Source organism: Ictalurus furcatus, chromosome 16 (assembly GCF_023375685.1).
Source record: "Ictalurus furcatus strain D&B chromosome 16, Billie_1.0, whole genome shotgun sequence".
Taxonomy (NCBI): domain Eukaryota; kingdom Metazoa; phylum Chordata; class Actinopteri; order Siluriformes; family Ictaluridae; genus Ictalurus; species Ictalurus furcatus.
Window position 1 is genome coordinate 13,782,063 of NC_071270.1, and position 9,640 is coordinate 13,791,702.

The window sequence follows — 9,640 nt, forward strand, 5'->3', positions numbered from 1 at the left end:
CAACTGGAAACATACACTTTTCATCAGAATTGCAGTGTTTAAGAAAAGTATAGCAAACAGATCTAGCTACAACAAAACAAAACAACAACTACAACAAAACTCCACAAAAGCAGGTATAATAACCAGCTATGCAGTGAAAGATGTCCAGAGCAAATCAAAATATTTAATTACACTTCATAGCATTTGTTATGCTATTACATTAGCAAGATAACTGCTTCATATGAGTTCTGGCTATACTGTCTTGTATTTTATGTACTTGATGTTTCTAATCAACAGTCTAATCTAATCAGATTTTTTCCAAAATCCCATAGTGGAAGCAACAAGCCATTCTCATCACCCTGTTGGGCTTTCAAAAAAAGTCAGCTACCTGCTTAAGCTGGTTATTGTAGCCTGTTGTTTGATTAATTTGTTTTTGAGGGGATATATACAGTAGGCTTGCATGTGATCGTTTGATAGCTATTTGACCAGCCTGGGTTTTCTGGGTTATCTTGTGCAGTGTGAGTTGGCAAGAGCAGGTTGTCAGTATAAGAGCTACTCAGTATAAACTTTTTGTTTATAGACCTGTGGTATAAAAACAAAATCATCCTCAGAATCGTGCTGTTGTAATGAATATCAGCACGGCTGTGATTACCTAGAGCCGAATCGCAGCCCTGCTTACTTTCAGTACAAAAGCACTCTTGCTTGTGCTTTATTGCATAAATACTGTATATTCCCTGTGATTTCTCTAATAAACTGTCAATTTATTTAGTAATTTATTATTTTACGATTTTTCTGTTGTTTCTGTCTATAACCACTTTATTGTTCCAGACTGATATGAAATTTTTAAATTACTTTGCACTCCAGTGTGATCCTGGTGAAAAGTATTGAAAATAGCAAACTCTGATGCTATATAATATTATTTTAAAAAATAAACCAAAACAATGGCATTTGTTTGTATTTAATGTAATACATCAAAGTATAGTATTTGCACATTGAGGTTATCTAAGATCAGGGATTACAAATGCTACAAGGAGGGAAAATGAAAAAGAACAAATTTTTCATTGAACATAATCAAAAACATGAGCAAAATCATTAACATAATTTTATGTTTTATTATTTATTTTAAAAAGTGCTTAGCCGATTCCTACCCTTTCTGTTCCAGTGTGATTTCAAGAAAGTGTAGCCTAGACCTAAAAATTTTTTTCCATCAGGCCCAAATTCTTGTCCAGAATTCATCACTTCCTGTATGCCTAGTTACAAGAAGGTATAAGGTTAGATAGTCACTATAGCCAGGTTCTCGAAGATGGGGCAACAGCAGAATTCCTATGATTCTGCTAACAAGAAGTCACACTGTAGAGTGAAAATGTCTGGGCAAATGCAGTGTTTGGTGCATGGCTTCTAATCCCATGGCTTCTAATCCCACCTATGCCATTCCAGTGAAAATTTTCTTGATCCTGCTCACAGAACATAAGTATATAAATAGCTGGCATACATTTCTGTGAGATGATTAGTAGGAATATACTGATTGAATGGAAGTCTGTCAATCTCCCAATGCTGTTGATCAATACTCCCAATGCTGTTGATCAATCTCAGAGGGCTGGTTCTAGTTGTTTAGCTCCAATACTCATTGCACAAACCTCATGCATCAGTACACAATGTGCGGGCATAATGGACACTCAATTGGCATTACAGCAGTGTTCATTCCCTTAGTGCTGTATTAATGCAGAACACTCTTACACCATTTAAATTTAGCATCGCTTTCTCTCTCTCTCTCTCTCTCTCTCTCTCTCTCTCTTTCTCTCTCTCTCTCTCTCTCTCTCTGCGCACCGTTGTTTATCTAGTCTGTCAGAGCCAGTTTATTCTATCGGCTACTGTTTGGTGTTCCACTGCTTGAGGCCCTGTAGTAAAGATATCCATGTTATAAACATGCTTCAGGAAAATTCCTTTCTCCCTCTGGAGTCTTTCTAACTCTTCTTTGAGTTTTCTATCTTCATTTTTTTCCCCTACAGCATTCCAGTGCCCTCTCTGACAGTGTGATAGATATGTGAGATGAACCACTAGTGTCGTTTTCAGCCAGCCTCGGCATTCCTTGTCTACCATGCTGCCGGGTAGGGGAAAAGGTGCAAGAGAATCACCTATCACTTACAGAGGATGGCATGAAGGAAGAATGTGCTGAGATTTCTTGAAAAGTCTTCAAAACGGATACCTTATACGTAGCTTCTGCTCCAGTGTTTGTGTGTTTCTTTCGGAACGTACGTGGGCAGATGTGTCTGTGTTATTAAAGACCCTTACAATAAAATTTCCTCCATTGAATTCATTATAATTGAAGATGATTAACTTCTTTTTTAATTTAGGTTTACAGAAGTGCAGTGTCTAAATGTTGATTTTTAAGTTTGAATCTCATTGACATTTAATCATGGAGCAGCCTGGTTTTTAATTTCCACCCTTAGATCAGAAATTAATCCTGTCTGCTTTAGTGCACTGAGCTGAAGACCTGATAACATTGATTCCTTCCCTTGCCTCACTCACTTCCCAGAGCCAATGAACCCAGAAGCTGTGATGTGTTGTGCCAATTTGCATCTTATTCAGCATGCAGTGCTGTTTAATGACTTTCATTTTGCATATTCAAGGGCAGTTATATAGTACGCTTAGAGCTGCATTGTCTGATAGGTGCATTTGTTTTGCTGCTTTGTTCAGAACTAACAACAGGGCTTTCAGGAGAACCTGGATATATTCCACTTTTTGGTGAAAACCTTTATATCAGCAAATAAATAGCTAATTTATAGGCAAATATGAATACCTTATAAGGAATGCTGCAGAGATTGAAAAAGAAAATTGGCTAGTTTAGTGTGATAGTCAGTGTCAGGCTTCCCAGGACCAGACTGAAGCTTGAAGCTCAAGCATGTGTGCCGGAGCAGATTTCCTGGGCGCCACTGGCCAGTAAAGGCTGTAATTGCTGTCATCTCTCTCGTGAATCCTGTAGCAGACTGTGGGAATTGGAAGAGTCATTTCCTCTCGAGGGAAACAAAATGATGGGGGCTCCAATTTCCAATTGAAGAAAAGAGTCAGAAACAGGGTGTGCTGTTAGTGAGCTCGTCACACCATTTCAGGGCTAAATTACAACTTCTAGAAAAAAATTCTCCAAGACAAAGCGCTCAGACTTTTGGCATTGGGGGGAAGCTAGCATGCCAGAGTTGGTTGGGATAATCACTAATAGGCAGCAGCTCTGCTGGTTCTTCTGCTTCACCTTAGCAAAAGCACCCCATAGCTATCCAATTAGCACGTGTTTCTGTGTAAGGAAGATCTGACACTACACCAAATGTGAAAAACACTTCATTAGATAGTTAGACTTTGGGGTCAGTTGTCTGTTTGAAATGTGAGATCTAACATGTAAACGGTTAATGCTGGATTTCCATCCAGGTCTGCAGGCTGGGACACATGGGACATGGCCCTCTATTACACACCAATTTCAAACCCTTTCAGAATGAAGCAGGTGAACAGTGAGACCTTCTCGCTCCATAGAGCGACAAAGACTGTGTGCGAGAGAGAGGGAGAGAGAGAGAGAGAGAGAGGGAGAGGGGGCATAGCAGTATCAGTACAATGGAAAACATCAGGAAATTGAGGATCTAAACATGAGCCTCTGTCTCTTGATATTATGACACCCACCAATCACATTCAGAGGCAAATCAATGAAGAGATATACTGATATTTTCCACCATCACCTCATAATCAATTAATCTATAACATAATCCTTTGTGTCCCCAAAAGGGTTTGAATAATAGCGATACCTGATTTTTCAGTATTTACAGTATGACTGCAACACAATCATACTGAGCATAAAGATCACTTATTATATTAAAGACATTGATTTACATTTATATTTGAAAACAACACACTGGCATTTTTTCTGATTTGCTGTTATTTGCAAGCCTTTGATTTTCTAGATGGATTTTCTGATTTTACAATAAAATCAGCTGAATTGCTATTCATCACAGTGCAGCACATTCTAACATCCTGATGTCTTTCTGTGGCAGTGGAAATGACACTTTTGACAAGTTTCCATGATTGTGTTATACCATGTTATCTGGCTATTTTCTTACATGGTAGTATAACCACATTTTCCGTTTGTTCTTCAGTATTTTAAGATAGAGTTCAGTGTGACAGACAGACAGACAGACAGACAGACAGATAGATAGATAGATAGATAGATAGATAGATATTACAAAGACACATTTCAACAGATGGTAAATAAATAATATTGTAAGTGATAATAGTGGCAAGCAAGTCAGTCTGTCAGGTTGTTCTGCTGGAAGTGGACAGGATGATAAATAATGTTTCTCTTGTACACCTACATTCAATCAATCAATTAGATAAAGCTGCAGCATCGTTCTGTCCACACTGTCACTATTAATCCATTCACACAGATATTCTGCAGATATTTTGTAGTCGATTTTATTCCCTGTGTATTTAAGAGTGTATAACAAATTCTATAGTTGCATTGAAAAATTGAGATTTACTATCACAAATTGCCATTAGAAGTGCAATATGTTAATATTTTGTGTGATTGGAATGACATTATCTGTATTGGATCAGTAAGAATATTAATTCATTACAATAGGTAAATAATTGGTCGGAAGGTGTTGATTATTTTTCTATAACAGACTATAGTTCTGACTGCAAGGTTTATAGAAACAGCTTGTCATGTTACTCCATCCAGCAGAAATCCTGTGGCCCAAAAAGTCTGACTATTACAAATAGTCAATGGCATTATAGACTCCTTCCAGAAATGTTAAATATCTCCTCACAGAGAACATCATCATATCAATGTGGGTTTTTTTTTTTTTTTTAAACCCAATTACATGTTAGAATTAGTGCATTCAAAAAAAATGAATTCCTTACTAAATTTAACTGAAGAAGGTTTTTACACACAATTTAATTTAGTTACAGTATCTCACAAAAGTGAGTACACCCCTCACATTTTTGTAAATATTTGATTATATCTTTTCATGTGACAACACTGAAGAAATGACACTTTGCTACAATGTAAAGTAGTGAGTGTACAGCTTGTGTAACAGTGTAAATTTGCTGTCCCCTCAAAATAACAAAAGTACACCCCTAAGTGAAAATGTCCAAATTGAGCCCAAAGTGTCAATATTTTGTGTGGCCACCATTATTTTCCAGCATTGCCTTAACCCTCTTGGGCATGGAGTTCACCAGAGCTTCACAGGTTGCCACTGGAGTCCTCTTCCACTCCTCCATGATGACATCACGGAGCTGGTGGATGTTAGAGACCTTCTGCTCCTCCACCTTCCGTTTGAGGGTGCCCCACAGATGCTCAATAAGGTTTAGGTCTGGAGACATGATTGGCCAGTCCATCACCTTCACCCTCAGCTTCTTTAGCAAGGCAGTGGTCGTCTTGGAGGTGTGTTTGGGGTCATTATCATGCTGGAATACTGCATACTGATCATGCTCTGCTTCAGTATGTCACAGTACATACTGGCATTCATAGTTCCCTCAATGAACTGTAGCTCCCCAGTGCCGGCAGCACTCATGCAGCCCCAGACCATGACACTCCCACCACCATGCTTGACTGTAGGCAAGACACACTTGTCTTTGTACTCCTCACCTGGTTGCCGCCACACACGCTTGACACCATCTGAACCAAATAAGTTTATCTTGGTCTCATCAGACCACAGGACATGGTTCCAGTAATCCATGTCCTTAGTCTGCTTGTATTCAGCAAACTGTTAGCGGGCTTCTTGTGCATCATCTTTAGAAGAGGCTTCCTTCTGGGACGGCAGCCACGCAGACCAATTTTGATGCAGTGTGCGGCGTATGGTCTGAGCACTGACCCCCCACCCCTTCAACCTCTGCAGCAATGCTGGCAGCACTCATGCATCTATTTCCCAAAGACAACCTCTGGATATGACGCTGAGCATGTGCACTCAACTTCTTTGGTCGACCATGGCGAGGCCTGTTCTGAGTGGAACCTGTCCTGTTAAACCGCTGTATGATCTTGGCCACCGTGCTGCAGCTCAGTGTCAGGGTCTTGGCAATCTTCTTAATGTCCCAATTTGGACATTTTCCCTTAGGGGTGTACTCACTTTTGTTGCCCACAGTTTAGACATTAATGGCTGTATGTTGAGTTATTTTGAGGGAACAGCAAATTTACATTGTTATACAAGCTGTACACTCACTACTTTACATTGTAGCAAAGTGTCATTTCTTCACTGTTGTCACATGAAAAGATATAATCAAATATTTACAACAGTGAGTCACTGTTGTGAGATACTGTATGTGTAGAGTAATATATTTCATATACAGTTAATGTTAATATATAAAAGTTGATATTATATATATTACCAGTTTGATGTCAGTGATGAAGTAGAAATGCTTTGTTTGTGGTGAGTGAATGTGAGTCTAACAGGAGGTTTTTTAGAATTCAGTCAAAGTTAATATGAATGAATAACATTCAATAAGTTAAGAAATCTTACTTTAATCTTCAGAATTTAGTTAATGTGTTAATGTTAATTAGAGTAATGTGTTTTCTTTTTATGAGACCAGTTACTGTGAAACAACTTGTTGAAAGGGAGAGAATAAAGTTTTTATTTGCATTTCTTTCAGAATTGTGGAATTAATTATTATTATTAATTTAAAAGAAGGCATAAAAGGCAAAACTATCGGTATTGGTATTGACCGATATCACTCTGAATAATTGGTTATCGTATCGGCTGAGAAATTTAGTATTGGTGCATCTCTACTTCTTTTTTGTATAAAATTATTGAGTACTGTTACGAAATGAGACTATGAACGGAAGCAAGCACAGATCAAGGTCTTTATTTTCAAACGGAAGTCAATAAACATGAAACACGGTCTAGACTGGAAGAGATAATCGAGGTTTAAGCATGAAACGAGATTTGAGACATGAAACAAGAACAGGACATGAAACCACGACCACTTAGCATACTTATACGTATAAGTATATACTAAACGTATTCACCTATACATTCAGTTAATACTGCGCGAAGTGCACAGCAACACGAGGGCTTTAAATAACAAACATAATCACGCTTGAATACAGACAGCTGGGACCAATAATGACACACCCTCGAATATCAACCAATACCTGAACAGGAAGAGAACCAAAACCAAAACAAAGGCACGTGTCCATAGGAAACAGTCCTCCTTACATAATCTAGTGCACGCGCTATCTCCAGCCGTCCGTGAACATCGCAGCCGCAGCACCATCTGCCGGCGAGAGCGTAAGAAGTACCTGCATTTGCATCCCCAACTGTTATCTGGCACTAACTTGTTTCATGGACATTCCACAAAATTAAACGTATCTATAAATACTGTAGATAATTGAATAAAAAGGATTATTGTACACTGAATTCACTTTAATTTGAAAACTGCTTTTCATAATCATCTTCACAATTCTAAAAATCTGTGATATTCAGTTGGTTGTGTTGTTTTGCTAGTCTTGAAAATCCAAAAATGCATTGTTGAATATTTCCCTAATTTTAGCTCATAATAACACAGCAAAAACTTTTTACATCACTGAATATACTAACAAATTGGAGTACCTACATTACATTATCTGATCAGTATATACATTTATAATGGTAAATGTAATGTTTAAAATGTTATCTAGATGTAGATGTAGAGGTTCATTTGTCTTTAATATTCCAGCCATGCAAAGGCAAAAGAAATCATCTCCATCTGCCCTTCTGGCCAAGTGTGCCTGAGGCCTAATGGCATCATTTGCACGTGCTGATGTGACACCGCCACAACTCTACATTATAACACGATTACGCGGCTAAATTCATTGACTGCACACTTGTCTTTGACTAGTCCAGCAAATTTTGAATGGGTTCCAGAGTAAGCTGCATCTGTCATAAGAGAGATGAAATGTATTTAGGGGGAAACGACATCATGTTTTATTCAATTATACACGAAAGCTCAATTCATCAACTTTTGCAATTAAGTTAAACAGGCACATGCATGAAACATGAGGACAATACAAAGGAGGCTGGCAGCAGAGACTACTGGTTGTACATGGGACCTTAAGAGAGCCTGATTGCCTTCTAATGTGAATATAATGAAATAAATTGTGTTTTGTGGAAACAATGAAGATAAATATTACACATACATTAATGGAGGTTGGTCTAGCTTTTTTGGGAGACATAATAAATAGCTAATGGTAATTATTCCATTAGCAGACAATAAAACCTGACAAAGAAAATTCTATGACTCCTGGCTTCAGCTGGATTGTGGGAAATGGCACTAAATGGGGCAGTGTGATTTTATGAATAAATAATACTCTGTATACCTGTTTGGGGATTTATTGCTGCTGTTTGTGAGAATTGCATACAGGCTGCTAACGCCAAGTCTTATTACTTGCAGCAGACACATAGGTGTGTGTGTGTGTGTGTATGTGTGTGTGTGTGTGTGTCTGACTATCACGAGTCACTGCTATTACTTTTCCCTTTCAACCACATCAGAGAAGCACACAGCAGCTTGGACTGAAATCAATGTCTTGGCCATGATTGCTGATTTGCTTAAAGCCTCAAGGGTCATCAAAATAATCAACATTGTATTCTTGTCTTACGCTGTGTAAGAACCACACTTTGACATAAGGTCCACAAATAAACATACATAAGCACTTATCTAATGATTTCATAATTATGAATTAATTCATGCACTAATCGTTATTACATCAGGAAATACTGAAGTGTATTCTAGTGTAGCTTTTGGTTGGCACTTGGTAATTCAGGAAAGAATATTATTTAATTCAGCACAGCATTTGGATAATAATAAATCAGATAACTGTGCTCTCCAATACACACAGCAAGTTAAGCCTTAACAACTACTCTACTGTAAGGTTATTTCTGGTGAATTGAGACCACTAAGAAGTTGCTGTGAGACAACATGAACGAAATCATGCATCATTACTGGAGGGATGTAATAGAAATTGGTGTGGTGGTGATGATAGCGGCAACAGGTTTCTCCATTCAAGCACCTGGTAAAGACTATGGCTTATTATAATAATAAAAATGATTTGTTATGGCCTAACTTAGAGTTGTGTAGAGGTGATTTTATAACACTGTTTTAATAACTTATGTTTCATACCACATGTAAATATCTTTCCAATATAGAGATATTACATTTGTATTTTATAATATCTCAGGCATTAGAGTTACGTTTAAGATTGGACATGTCTCAAATTGCTTGAACCTACATTATAAGCCTGGGATAATTTACGTGTACAAACAAACACTACATATGTATAATGCAAATGATTTTTATTTACTGCAAGTCATGCTATTAAACCATGAGCCAAGAAGAGGTCAGTATTTAATTTTTACCATTATTAATGGCTATTTATATATGTCTCGGTTGGCTGTTACTGTACGCTTCATTATTTCCTGATCCACTAAGGATTAATGCCTGTGTTAATTAATCATTATGAAAGCTTTCGTTAAGTATTAATATATACTAATTTTTGGACCATACAGTGAAGTCTTGCAAGTTTATTTTCTCCATTTTTTCATAGGATAGGAGGGTAGAAGTACAAATAATTTAAAATTGTTATAATTTAGAAAGTGTAGCAGTCTGACAATGTGGGAAGTTTGTAATTATTATAACTTCTTAAAAGGTAAAT